This window comes from Pinus tabuliformis, chromosome 7 (genome assembly GCF_031772625.1).
Source record: "Pinus tabuliformis cultivar Carrire ecotype Pingquan chromosome 7, CPIR1, whole genome shotgun sequence".
NCBI lineage: Eukaryota > Viridiplantae > Streptophyta > Pinopsida > Pinales > Pinaceae > Pinus > Pinus tabuliformis.
In genome coordinates this window covers 1,136,481,160-1,136,497,128 of record NC_142293.1, presented here as the reverse complement: position 1 = coordinate 1,136,497,128, position 15,969 = coordinate 1,136,481,160, and positions in this window count along the sequence as shown.

Here is a 15,969-nt window from a genome sequence, read left to right as displayed (position 1 = left end):
CAGCCATTTGAGAAATGGGCAATTTATTTTGTAGGACTGATTCAGCCTCAAGGCAATAAGATGAGCGCGCGATATATCATCATCGCGGCCGAATATTTGACCAGATGGGAAGACGCACAACCTGTGAAAGAATATACAGGGGAAACAACAGTGAAATTTCTATTTGAATATGTGTTGACCAGGTTTGGTTTCCCGAAGGTATTGATGAGCGATCACGGTACGCATTTTCTCAATGAAACGATCAGTGCACTGATAGAGAAGTTCTAGGTTTACCATCAGAAGAGTACGCCATACCATCCTCGGGCCAATGGAATCGTTGAGACTTTTAATAAGATATTGGAGAATTTGATGATGAAGGTTTTCAATGCTCAGTGGAATGATTGGGATGTGTGCGTACCAGTTGTGTTATGGGCCTACATAACTACTTGTAAAAATCTTACATGTCATACACCTTCTAGGTTGGTCTATGGTCTAGAAGTTGTAATGCCTATGGAATACATTGTGCCTAGTCTATGCATAGCAGCTTTCACTGGAATGGTGGACTACGGAGCCTTAGAAGAAAGGCTCGTGTAGCTAACAGAGCTCAAGGAAGATAGGTTTTTGGCTGGATTCCATCAGCAAGTTCAGAAGGGACGTGAAAAATCTTGGCACGATTGGCACATCAAACTGCGCACCTTCAAGGTAAATGATTTAGTTTTATTATATGACAGTAAGTTTGATAAGTTTCCAGGAAAATTTCAGATGCACTGGTTGGGGCCATATGTTATCAAAGAGATTACAGATGGCGGAGTAGTTCAACTCACAAAGTTGAATGGAGATTCATTTCCAAGAAGGGTAAATGGAAGTCGATTGAAGTCATACACTGGGGATCCGGCCCAATGACTACATGACAGTAGCACAGTCTTAGTGCTCCATGCAGATGCAAGGAGGCGCGGGACTATAAAATACAATTCTCGGTTTGAAGAGCTACATGACATGGGGTCTGCGCGAAAATGAATGATGTCACAGTCCTAGAAGAAGAACGAAGGGAGTTGCGCTATACGAGGAGAGACCGCGCAATGCAGCCTGAAAGTAACCATTACAGTCACTGTTCATGATTTGATTGCCAGGAGACGGTTAAGAGGAGCAGGGGATGGAATTCAAGGCATTTAAGGCTGAATTTAAAAGTGAAATCTTTGGAAATCTGTCGCCATTTCAGCATTTATGGATGGATTTTGGGGGGAACAGTCAAATTTGAATTTGAATTCGCCTATAAATTACACATGGCTGTCCAGCAAAAAACACTTTGCATTCTTATAATTTCAGTGTTTAGTTTTCGATAGCTTATGAATCCTCAGGTTTACGCTTATTTGGTCACTAGTTCTGTATTTGACAAGTTACTCGAGGACACCCAATGGTTTATTCTCAGCACGATGTCTGGACCAGGAGAGACTGCTAGTACTAGAGGGGCTATCGCCTCTGAAGGAGTTGCTCCAGAGGTGATGAGCATGGAGACTCCAGCTGCAGTGCCTATGGCGCTGAGGTCGCCTAGGCCGAAGCCGACGCTGGTGAGGGAAGTCCCCAAACCTAATAAGGACAAGCAAAAGAATCCCATGTCAGTGCGTGAGTCACCAAGGAAGCATGCATCCACTCAGGCTCAGAAGAGAGACAAACCGAGCACGAAAGAAAAGGGAAAAGTGGTGGAATTGGAGGCTGAAGAGGGAAAGTGCAGGTCCCTAAGGACCCAGATGCAGGAAAATTCCTCCTTAATACACCCCTGCTACCAGAGAACATCACTTTTGAAGGTCTACGCTTGGCACGAATTCCCCATCTCAAGCTGGAAGATTGGGATTTGGCAGACCATGAGAGGTTCCCCCACTTGGCAATAGAAAATTACATGAAGAGGGTGTTCTACAAAGAATCGAGTGTCACCGCGCGGAGCCGGTGGAGTGGATTCGTGGAGTGTATTGTTCGAGGTTGCTGAACCTATTATGGGTGCCCCACTACCACCACTCCAACATCAATCTGATTATGATCAAGCAGTTTCTAACCCTGGTGCATGACGGTTGTTTGTGGCTGAGCACGCCAATCCCCATCACTGATATGCTAATCCATCGGATCACGTTGTTACCGCACTCAGGGTTGAATCCGGCCAAGGAGTTTGGCGGAAAGACGAGCAAGCGCGACCTCACAACGAAAATGAAGGATAAATTCAAGCTCGAGAAGAAGTCGTGTGGGTACTCTATAACCTCAGTCACCGACCCCGCGGTGAAGGTCGCCACATAGATCCTTGCGGGAAAAGTTATGAGAAAATGTCGCGCGAAGGAGGTTACAGTGCCAGTGATTTATTTGGCTGCCTAATGTGCGGAAGGCATACAGTTCAACTGGGCGCGCCACCTTTGTAGTGAGTTCCTCGCAAACTGTCGAGAGGCACAGGACGAGAGAAAAACATTCCACTATTTATGGTTGTTGCTCTCCATTGTGCTTGTCGCTTGGGATATGCCAGAGGATAGTCAGTTTCCTCCTTTGGATAAGTATTTTCCAGAGGCCACACAGTTTGCCTCCTTGTGGGCAACAAAGGATGTTGTCGCGTCATAAAGACCAAATTCTTTTGGGTGCTGATGGAGGCGAGCATTCGCATGGCCATCAACCAAAATTCGTGGTTGTCACCAACCGTGTTTGAGCAGCTTTCAGGGTACACAGAGTTCAAAGCCGACTTCCACCGTGTATACATCTGGGCATGGAAGGATCCGCAGCAAAAATGGTTCAACCTACCCTACCTCGCTACAAATGACGCTATTGAGGAGGTCATCAAGCATTAGCCGACAAATTGGCATTCTCCATCCGATCTGGCCGCAGGGACTAGCAAGTCCGGGGAGAAGAAGAAGAAGGAAGCGACCAAGAAGAAGGTTCAACAATTGGCTGAGAAATGAAGAAAATAGGTCGAGGAGAAGGCCCAGGTGGAAGCTGAGCATGCTACGAAGCAGTAGACCGAACAAGAAGCCCGCGACTCTGAACACAGTGATAAGTCTCCTTCACCTCAAACAGAGGAGGAGGACCAGTCAGAGCAGGGTGGTGGTGGTCAGGAGGAGTAGAGCACTCCCTTCCAAATCAAATGGTACAGGGAACAAGGAAAGGAAGGGCCACGGAAGAAATCAAAATTAAGTTGTCGCTAGACCCAATTACTTTGATAGATCGCAACCTTGATGAGATTGGAGACAAGGTGAGTGATACCATGGCAGAACTGTTGCAGTAGTTTGAGCAGCAGCAACAACAGACACTGAGCACCATATAGAAGGATCTGTGCGAGCTACAAATTCAGATGACTAGAATCCAGGTAGGCACAGGGTAGAGCAGTGCTGCATCAACAAGTTTGGCACTGGGGACCACTCAAATAGCTGAGATATTTCGATCACTGAACCTTCGGGCAGTTGCACTGCCAGATGGATCTTTGAGCGGGGAGGTGGCTGATGACAAGGCCATAGTGAGTTATTTGAAGAACATCGGCCTCAACCTGGTCATGCTCTCGAATGAGTACATGCACACACTGCAGGCAAGTGTGCTAACAGAGTTTAGGCGCGGGAGCAGCCTGCTCAGCCTCATAAGTGAATATCGAGTAAAAAACGAACAGATATTAGCTGAGAAGCCAGAGACATTGGAGGCACAAAGGAAAATTTAGGGAAAGAATGCCTATCTTGTAGCCGCAGTAATAGAAGCCTACATAACGGTACCTAAACTGCATATACCAGAGGAAGCATTGTTGGAGGCAAAGATCAGAAAGCTAGCTGCAGGTGTGTGCAACGCCAAGATAGAAGTGGTCAAAGTTCAGTTCGAGCTGAACTTGAAGATAACAAAGTTGGAATTGAAGTCACATCCTTCAACTCCGCTAGAGGTCAAGGAACAGCACGAAAACGCTATGAAGGATGGAGTCGCAAGAGTGGATGTCGCGGTGGTAGACTGCACTGTGCTTTTTGAGCAAGCGATGGAGGTATTCACAGCTCTGCAGGAAGATCCCACCCTGCAACTCTTGAATACAGAAGTGCGCGAGCTCTAGACATAGTATGATGAAGTAAGGGCAACGGCGTGCACCATTGTTGTCGCACAATGCCTTTCTAAGCTACAGGAGGAGAGGCAGCTGCTTACACAGGTGGAAGCAGCGAAGAATAAAGAGGCAGTCCTCAAGGCCAAATTGGGGCCTTGGTTAGATGAGGCCTACATTGTCTCCCCCAACATTGAGGAGAAATTAGCAAACTTGCAGAGTACGCAAAAACTGATGGCTGAATAATTATAATTTATTATTATAATAATTATAATTATGACACATCAGTTTCTAATCCCCACTAACAGCTACTCCCCACCGTCATGGACACTAACAAATCTCCTGTGCTCAGCATGGTCCACCATACGTGCACTGGTGGTGGACATTTGGTCGCAATCCCTCGATTCTCTTTTTTCACTCTGCAACATTTACAACCCTTTCACTGATAGAAGGCCTTTCTAGGAGAACCTTAGAACTATTTTTACCTCACATCCTTATGATCTTATTATCAGTGGGGATCTAAATATTACTTTGGGGATTCATGAACTATGGGGGCCAACACTTTAAAGGGATACTGAAGTGGAAATTTTATTAGAAATATTTGATGATTGGAGAATCTTGGACCTTATTCCACCAAAGCTTCTCTTGAATTGGAGGAATAATAGAATCAACTCTGATAGAATTTCCAAGAACCTGGATCAATTTTTGATTTTTGAAGCTCTAGTGGAATCTCTTTTCTAACTTCATCAGTGGGTTGATTTTGGAGGTCCATCTGATCATTATCCAATTATCTTTGAAATGCAACTCGCTGGTCATAAGCCCCTTCTCCCCTTTAAATTGAACCCCCATTGGCTTGAGGATCCCTCCTTCATTAAGGAGATTCAAGGATGTTGGAGGCCCTATGATCTTGACAATTGTAGCTTGCCTCCTTTACAATTTCAAGAGAACCCAAAAAGGGTAAAGGCCACTACTATAGCTTGGGGAAGAAGGAAGAGAGAACTGGCCTCAAAGTGATTAGTTGATATGGAATCACAAATTAGGGTGATCCTAGAAGGAGCATATTATGGTTTAGGCATAGAGGATTAGAAATCCCTTCTGTTGGATATAGAAAATCATAAACATTCCATCCTCCTGGATTACGAAAATGTGTTGGCTTAGTGGGTCCTGACCCAGGTTCAGAGTTAGTTGCGCCAAACAAATCCATACCCTACTAGCCCTTTCGGCATCAATCCGCAGAGCGCAGACTGAAGTCTCACCCGAAGTAGTATGGGGGGATGCTGGAACCAAGTTTCTGCACCCAGAGATGAGTGTGATGTTGTTTATGCCCTAAATATGCATTCACAAAGATCAATAAGACTTTAAGGATTATCGATGTAACTTCTTTATTCAACCTCTAGACGTCCGCGAATGTCTACAACTGTCTTTCGCGGACCCTGAATCAGCGAATCCACTATTTATGCGCATCAAAGATTACTTATAACCCAGTAATTACTCAGATCAGCTTAAGTGTTTGATAACTTCAACATACAACAAGATAATCTTCGCGTAAATAGTTAATAGTAATTGTGTTTATATAACAGTAGAAGTCATGTAAAGTCACGCATCGATACATCATTATTTCATAAACCCATTATAACATAAGGCACATTCATATAAACAAAAGTAAAGAGATAAACACAAGTATTTTTGGAACAATCTTCTTTATTAATACTCAGTTCTGCTTACAAACTCAAGACTTCCTTGCGCACTCAGCTGCAGGGGTCCGCGCACTCAGCTGCGGACTCTACTCTAGGCCTCTACGCACACAGCTGCACAGTGTTTCTTCCTACTCTCCTCTGCTACCTCTTTAGACTTCTTCGATAGATCAAACTTCATTACTTGCCTTAGACATCCTAAGACACACCTATTTATAAAATCCCATGGTCCCCGGACCATGGGTAGATCTTCAAAAGCCGACTTATCTTACATAAAATAAGGGTAAAACCCTTTATGTCTCTTTAATTATATATGTGCTCCATGACCACAACTTGTGGAGACTTTACATCTTTATACAACAATATTTGGGCTTTTGCCCCAAAATTGACCTTAGGGGACCCCATCCCAACAGGCCCCCAACACAAAGACTGTGACTCGTCCTCGAGTCACTTTGTTGGCGCGAATATATTTATGCAAAGATCCCCCAACTCCACTCGTTCCACTGCTACCTCATTCGCGCTTTGCGTGGCTGCCTGCTTGATCTGTTCCACCAGCTGCTCTATGGTTGGTCCTGCACTGTCCTGCTGGATTTTTTGCTGCATACTCTAAAGGATATGTAACGATAATGTGGTTGTGCATGCAAGGGTGGTGGGCCACAAGGTTGTGGAGCTCAACAACAATTGATATGCCAAATCTGGGTGAAGAACTAGTCCAACAGGTGGACCAATCTCGGGACAAATAGAATTTCCCCCTCCATTTGAATCTTTGGAAAACTAGCTTCAATACGTGACTCTACTAATGGAACAACTTGTGAGTGATCGCCATGATGACAGGAACGAAATCATCGGTTTCATGAACGATCTCCAGCATAACCAGTGGCACATGATGGATAGCTTGGGTGCATGCGGCAAGGCCAGAAAATTAGACATGAGAGGCTAGACCATCTAGAAGGCATAATGGAACATATGGAGGGGCATACCCATGAGATGTTTCATCCTCCCCAGCCACCAAGAAATGGCTCGGACAATCCTAATTTGGGTAACCTATTAGATCAAGGACGACAATTAGGCATTTTCTAGTTCTTGGGATATTTTGGTATTTTTCGGCTATATGTGTGTGGCCTCTTAGTTTACTTATGCCAAATGACTGTGTACTTTTGCTTCTATCTTATAGCCAACAATTGTGGTAGGGATGAGGCCAAAAGTTTTTTTACTATGAGCTCTACATGATGTATCTTTAACATAAATTAAAAGAATATTTTGATTCACAAATAAATAAATAAATAAACAAATATAATTTATTTAGAAAAAAAATTAAAAACATATTAAAAAAAACTAAAAAATAAAAATAAAAATGTACAATTGTGTATGGGGAGTAGGGTGATGCCTAACATCACCCCCCACGCACAGGGCTTACCAAGCAACCAACCGAACACTCTCACACACAGTTTGATAACACATTTTATATATATATTCTTTTATTTTTACTTTTTATTTAAACTTTTTTCTTATAATTTTAAAAAAATTTAATTTAATTTTTATTTTTTCTCATATATATATATATATATATATATATTTTAAATTTTGTATTTTAATATTTTTTTTTCTTGTTTTCCAATATTTTTTAGAATATAAAATGTTATTTTTAAAATTGTTTTTTTCTCACTTATATATATATATAATTATTTTCTCAAAAAGTATATATATATATATATATTTATAATATTTAAAAATAATAATACTAATTAATAGTTAAACACAAATTTACAAATTAGGTAACGTCGTTTTTAGATTCACAGTGGATTTTATGTTTTTTATTTTTGATGTACCTAAGGTCAAGAGTCTAATGTTAATTAATTGGTAATTTTCATCCTAAAAATAAAATAAATGTAAGAAAATTTTGAAAAACATTTAAAAATAATAATAATAACTAGAAAGGTAGACAAATTGTAAGTGCTAAGTTTTAGCGTTTTTCGTATTCATGGTTTTTGGTTTTTAATGTCATTGTCAAAAAATGTTTGAGTTTTAACCTTAAAAAAAGGGGTGATGCTACATCAACACTTTTGCATTTCAACATATTTTTTTCATGTCATTAGTAAATCATAATATTTGGTATTTAATGCTATGATTGAAAAATGTTTGAATTTTACCATGGAAGAAAAAAAAATTGTTGTCACCACTTTTGCATTTCAGTGTGGTTTTTCATGTCTCTTGAAATCATGATATTTGGTTTTTAATGGCATGGTTAAAATGTTGGAATTTTAACCCTGAAATGAAAAAAGGGTGATGTTGCATCACCACTTTTCAAGATCTACATGAAAACCATGATTTGATGCAACCTCCAAAAAAACGAGAATTTGGTAAAGTTCTTGTTAAGTTGGTAACATTATTCAATATGGCTACAAAGATTTTGTTCAAGTATTGGGTTGGTATAGCAAGTTATAAGGATAAATTATGACAGTCATAGTGCAATCTTCCTTGCAAAGAACCCAACTTATCATTTGAAGACAAAGCATATTGATATTTAGTATCACATCGTGAAAGATATGATTGAAGACAAGAAGGTGCCACTAGAAAAAGAGGACACTTTGAAGAATGTTGTAGATTCATTAACAAAATTTGTGAGCACTAAGAAGTCCTCTTGGTTTAGAGAAATAATGGGCATTATTTCTCTAGATTGATTAATATGTACGCCTGCAACCCCATGTGTGCAAAGAAAACAAGTGGGATAATGTCGGATATGTGTTATATTCTTTGCACAATTATTCCCACACATTGTGTGTGGTGTTTAGTGCAACATGTTGATCACAAAAGGTGTTTTGGGGGGACGAATCCCCCCTTGCTCATGAGGTTTTTAATGGGTGTTAAAGGTCCCTTGAACGAGGGTTCAAGGGCAACACCAAAAAAAATGTGGGGCAACTTTTTGTGTCTGCTTTTATCAATTCTAACACACCTTTTTTATTAAAAGCAATTTTTTAGTGCATGGTGGTATTGCCCATAGTTTTGTAGTTGTTGTTAATGAACTATGATTGTCTTCTAATCCAAGGTAAATCGATTGGTCGTTCATGGATACCACAAGATGTATATATTGTATTGTGATATGCTACAAAAGAATATTATATATTGAAAAAACTTGTTGGTTTTCCCAATTTGATTTTTAGGATAAACTCCTCATGTTAATGTGTGTGCTTTCTATTACATATTTTCTATTTTATTAAAAATTTGTTTGCAATAATTAATTGTACAAGGTCAAAACCTATAAGGTGGTTGCCTTGAGTTACATGCAAGATGGGGTGGTAGCCTTGATTTATGTATTATTGACGTGGCATTGTCGTGATTTCCATGCATCTATGGTGGCAATGTGGCTAGTCCACATGGCAAGTCCTCTTTGATGTGATAGTGTAGTTTAACTATAATTATTTTAACTCATAATTTGATATGAGTTAAAAAATTACAATAAGGAAAATTAATAGTCCACAACATAATTGATCTTTATGCGAATGTTTTTGGGATGGAAGAACCCTTTACACAAAAAATTAATGGCCATAATGGAAATGGTCGAAAGGGCATGTTATATCCAAGTATTTTAGTGCCAAATGCTACTCTAGAGTCCATCTTCTTCAAAAAAATGATATTTGAAATATGTAGTAGTGCAAAACCTACATGGATGAATGCCCTCCAAAAACGAAATTGAAAAATAAAACATAATTAATACCCTGGCTCGATCCAAATCAGATGTGTGATAGAATCTTCAAACACATGGACTAAGCTAATAACCAATGTGTAGATCAAGGTTTCACTCTCCACAACTAGGATGTGCATTGTTAATGTAGGAACTACAAACATGAGACACAAAACCCTACACACATAGATCCACAAAAATAAAAATAAAAACAGAGGAAAAGAATACAAAGGTTTTATCAGAAAATAAGGAACCAGCTTAACAAATTTGGTACTTGGTTAGTGAAAAAGAAAAGATGGTGAGACAAGTTCCAACCAATTGCTCTATGTTTCATTCACCAAGCTCGCTCAAAGCACAAAGTGAAGAGCATATTTAAAGCAATGTTATAGAAACTCAGCGTTTTTCAAAAATGCTAACAAAACAAGAATAATGGCGTTAAAAAAAACTCATATATATATATATATATAAGAGATCACCTATGAGAGACACTACTATGTTGCAAAAATAAAAGTTGGTTTTGCATGAAACAAAGTGTGTTCCAAGCTAGATATAATAAATAGATTAAAAATTAATTGATTAATTTAAAAAAATAAAATAAAAAAAAATCTTAGTGCAATTGAATCATCTTCTCAATCCTAGAAATGATCAAAAATAACATAAACCATAAGTCCTTAGTTTCTTGCAATGACAACAGATCTAGATCTAGATCAACAACGGGAGGGGGTCTTCAAAAGAGAAGGCTAATACCATGTTAGAAAACTAGGGTATGTTCACACAAGTTGAAAAGAGAAATGCCCACATACATAAATCAAATATTAATATACCAATGTTTACTTGGTTGAAACCTTTAAAGAGGGAAACAATCCATGACCCTGGCAAACCCAAGAGGCAATATAGTAATAGAAAAATAATAGATTACATGAACATCTCTCATAATCAATCATCGAAAAATGAATTTCCATGCTTTTCAAATAGAGATCAAGAACCAATCAATAGTTGAATCATAGATCTTCAATTGTCATTAATATTGAGGAGGTGTTTGAACTGTCATCACTTATTCATAGGACACTATTATGGCCATCAAATTATAAAAGTACAAAAGGAAACTAAGGAAACACACTTTCATCAAATATTATATTATACCAATATGACCATAACATCCTTAAGCCATATTATTGACCTAGCATGGAGAAAATGAATGGCACTACAAAAAGTTGGTATTTTCAAGAGAATTGCACAGTCATCATCATCATCATTATGGAACCATAGTACATAGGGTAAGTGAAGGTGACAATTTCATATATAAACCACCCTTCCCTTCCTAATGGGTGAAAATATATGTTGCAGAACTCAATTAAATAAACTTATTTTGTTATGAGCATGAAACCAATAAACTTAACCTCTTATAAACAGATAACATGTAAATCCTTCAAATTTTGCATAGTCCTCTACCATTGAGCCTTTATGGTTGGGTCAAAGAGATCCATAGTAATCTGCATGAGTACTTTCATTCCAAATAGAAAGGGAAATACCCAACATGGCACCTTCATCATCAAAATTCATCCATCCTTGTGATTCAAAGTCTTAAGGAATTAGATACTTTGGTTAAAATAGGAGAGAAAAATTGATCGAAACCAGAGTGCCCATAGAGGAGCCTTAACCCCCTGTAATTTCTCTACAAAGTTAAAGTATCACAATGAAGCAATGACTAAGCATGTCAATGAATCATGTTACAAAGTTTTGAACTATGACAATCATCTTGGGTGCTCTATATAGTAGCAAACATAAGTTGTGATAGGATTTTGGCTTACAAGGTTGAGGCAACATGGTGAGAGATTTTTTAAGGCTTGATGCCTATGTTGACCATTTTTTCAATATGGCTCATCCATTGGTAATTGAAAATATATGTGGATCTTCATGGACTTGAAGCTCAAGATTTGTCAAAGTTGGGTTGACAATTGACAAACAATCCTTAATCCAATGTTCATTGAAGGGGCTTTGACAGTGAAAGAACATATTGAGCAAGATCCATTTATCTAACTTATTGGTGTAGAATTTATCTCCACTTGAATTCCAATGGTCTCCTTGATACCACCTTGAAGATTAACTTAATAAACATTAACCACACATAATAATTTGCATGGGTCCTTGAGCACGTAATTATGCACTAGGTAATAATGTATAGCTTCAAATAAGCATTCATATCAAGGGATAAAAATTAATAGGTCCAATAAAATACCCTCTATTCAACCTATGTACGTGATTGATGTTCCCACATATCACTAGAGACTTGAAATCCTCTCTTGAAAATAGTTTACCCGCACAATCTAGAGCAACGCAAGTCTATAATTTCACAAATAGGTTTGTTCAAGTTGTCATTATAATACAAAATCCCATCCACCTCCATATCATTTAGAACTTCAATTAATCTCTCCTTCAAAGATCAAATTAAGTTATCAAAATAAACATTGAGCCTATCACATCAATTTGAGGGTAAACAAAAATGAAAAGTTATAAATATTCCTAAAAAAATGTTCAAGTCCTCTACTTGTTGAAAATGTAGCAAGAAAGTCTCAATTTTGATTTTGTCTTAATCAAATTGAGGAAATTCGAAATCTCACATCAGCAGACAACTTGGAGGAGTTAACTGAGGTGACATGGATTTGTCACATAAGAACATTCAATTCGAGTTAATGAGATGAAGTCCAATTTGCATGTATTGATTCCAATTTTATAGGAGTCTAGCTCAGTTAATTCGAGTTAGGAGCATGACATTTAGTTGTGTGCAGTGGGTTCCTAAATTTTAGGAGCCTAAGTTGAGTTAATTTCAGCTGTGGCAATTTAATTCAGTTAAATTGAGTTATGGTCAGTTAAACTAGTTCTAATTGTTGGAGGAACTAATGGAAGGTCAAGTTGTGGAAGTGGAAATTCAACCACACTCAGAGATCATCTAGTCAACTGATCAATTAGCGAATAATTAGCTCATGCATGCAAAGAATACGAGTTGCCCATTTGTGGTGGATATTCCATGGCAGTGTACAATTAATTATATACTAGATTGACTGTATATTTTACTGTATTGGTCAGGTGATCAATCCTGGGAATTGCACAAATATTTTGGAGGAAATTCCTAAATAATAAGGGTTAATTCCTCAAGGAACAGTGCAAGGAAATAGGATCTTCAAGGGCTTGAAAATTGGTTAAGTGTTGGCCAGAGTCATTCAGGCAGGTAGAGGGATAGACTATTCACTTGCAGGGTGTGCTCAAGCTTGAGAAAGCATATGTATTTCTTCTCTATTCTCTGATTAATGCAATATAGATATGATGGGGTTTTGGGAAGTTGTTTTCCCCAAGATAAATCAATGTGCATGTGTGATGTTTCCTTTTGCATGTCTATGATTTGTGTTCTAGATGGTGAATTAACTTTCCACAGATCAGTAGAATAGCTTTGAGTCTTGTGATTCAGTAAATTTCATAAGTAGTTTCGTATATACACATTAATTTCAACATGGTAACAAAGCTAGATTTGTAGAAATTTCTACATGGTATCGGAGCAAGATTCACATTAGAACCAGTCCTTGAAATCCTCATGTATAGTGATCAATGAAGAACTAATGAGTTGCGAGGAGGCAAAGTTATGGATTCCTAGTTATGGGCAAATCCAGAAGACCCAATGAACAAACTTATTAATGTAGATAGAAGGCTGCTAGTGGGAAGATCAATGAGCCAATGTTTAGTGACACAAAAAGGAGTTGTGATCATTGATATTGGTAGATTGAGGAGCAACAAGATTTCCCATAGGGAGATTGAGACTCAAAGGGAGTTCAGTTTCAGAGGGAGAAACCCTATGGGAGCTAGTACTTCGGGATCTGGGGAGATCAGACTCATTATTGCAGTAGTTGCAACAGCATAGCAATAGCAGCAGCAACGGTATGAGTAGATCGGATTTTGTGATGCTTGCAACCATACCTTCAAGACTGAGGTGGAGTGATGTAGATCCTTAGTCCAAGAGTTGCAGAAATTTGGGCAGGGTCCTTGAGGCATTCTCCTGATAGATCATTACACTTGCTACAGGAGCCCACAATATCTAGTAGCAAAAGAATCAATGTCAGTTAGATATTGAGGAGTGTACAGGAGTGTTGACAACAAAGCAAGAGGCTCAGTAGCAGAGTTAGCAGCAACATAGTTCTCCCAGTAGACAGTTGCAGAATGATTTAGTTTTTTTATCTTTCGGATGCTTCTTAGTTGTGGATGTTGCAGTGGCAGCAGTGACAGAGAGAAGTGTTGCATGCAGTACATTCCAAAGGTGCTAGATCGGGGTATATGTGAATCATTTTCTTGTCGAGAGGGAGTGTTGAAAATGCAACAAGAAAGTCTCAATTTTGATTTTGCCCTAACCAAATTGAGGAAATTTGAAATTCCACATCAGTAGGCAACTTGGAGGAGTTAACTGAGGTGACATGGCTGTTGTCACTTAGTTAAGAACACTCAACTCGGGTTAATGAATTGAAGTTTAGTTTGCATGTGCTAATTCCTATTTTATAGGATTCTAGCTCAATTAATTCGAGTTAGGGGCATGAAGTTCAGTTGTGTGCAGTGGGTTCCTAAATTTTAGGAGCCTAAGTTGAATTAAGTTTAGTTGTAGCAATTTAATTCAATTAAATTAAGTTATGCTCAATTAAACTAGTTCTAATTGTTGGAGGAACTAGTGGAAGGCCAATTTGTGGAAGTGGAATCAACTTCAACCACACTCAGAGATCATCTAGTTAATTGATCAATCAGCGAATAATTAGCTCATGCATGCAAAGAATACAAGTTGCCCAGTTGTGGTGGAGATTCCAAGGCAGTGTAGAATTAATTATATACTAGATTAAGTGTATAGTTTATTGTATTGGTCAGGGGATCAATCCTAAGAACTGTGCAAGCATTTTGGAGGAAATTCCTAAATAATAGGGGCTAATTCCTCAAGGAACAACGCAAGGAATTAGGAGCCTGGAGGGCTTGAAAATTGGCTAAGTGTTGGCCAGAGTCAGACAATCAAACAAAGGAATAGACTATACACTTGCAGGGTGTGCTCGAGCATAAGCAAGCATATGTATTTCATCTCTATTCTCTGATTACGGCAGTATAGATAGGAAGGGGCTTTGAGCAGTTGATTCCCCTAGATAAATATATGTGCATGTGTGATGTTTCTTTTTGCATGTCTATGATTTGTGTTCTAAATGGCGAATTAACTTCAACAGATCAGTAGAGTAGCTTTGAGTCTTGTGATTTAATAAATTTCATGATAAATTTCGAATCTACACATTAATTTCTACACTACTTTTCCATGCAAGTGCAATGTTCCATTTCCCTCTTTTACTACAATTCCACACACTGCTATAATGAATTTCATAGTAACATATGTCTATAATGTGATTTTATTCCACATTAATACTACTCTACTTTTCCATGCAAGTACACTATTCCATTTCCCTCTTTTACTATAGTTGCACATACTCCTATAAGGGAATTTCATAGTGACATATATCTATAATGTAATTCAATTCCACCTCAATACTTTTGTTTTTTTTTGGTAAATTTCTTGATGACATATCCTTATAGTGGAATTTAGTTTTAAAATAAATTTATGCCAAATAATTTTGTGGTGATGTTTTTAAGAAACCTATACCAAAGAATTACAAGTACAAAAGATTGTCAAGAGGAGAACATAAGACCTACCCAAATGCCAAACCTGTAGTTTGAACCCATATCTATCATTTCAATAGGATCGTAGTTGTCTTATGCTTTATAAAACTTTGTGAGAATAAGAATTAGAGTTATATAGTTTTCAAGCTAGGTGTTATAGTGGTTAAGGGTTATAAATATTATTAATTATGGATTAAAAGACAGAGGTTATCTTCATGGATATAGTGGTTAGGGATTCGCGACTACATGAATTACATTAGGGGTTATAAGTGAGAGGAGTTATATGGTTTATTAGTTACAGGTCATTGGAGGATAATGATTACAGGGGTTATAACATCACCTATTGGGGATTATGTGTTATAAGGATTGTAGGGTACATGTGTTAGAGATTATAGCACTAGAGAATTAAAATAGTTATAACCATTAAGTTTATGCAATTGTAAATGTTATTTACATTAATAATAGTTGAGTAAGAGGATATAAGTATTAAAGTTTAAATATTAGGGGTTATAAGTAACTTTTGCCGGAAGAGTTAAGTTTTATAACGGTAGGAGATTGGGGATAGATAAGTTACGAGTTAAAATATATCTTTTGTGGATTGTATGGGGTAGGTGTTGGGGGTTATATGAGCTAGGTGTTGTGTTATGGTTTATGAGGGTTAGAAATTAATATTCAATAATGAGTGTCAATGATTATAAGGATCAAGTGTTATACATTTATATAGGTTCTAATGGCAATCAAGGGGGTAAATAGGACTATAAGTGTCCATCAACTTTTGAGAAGTTGAGCTTGCTCTCTACATGGGGGATTAGAGAAACCTATGACTTGAGGTCTAGGTGAAGTGACTTGGTCATAGTGGGAGGTGGTTAGAGAAACCTATGACTTTA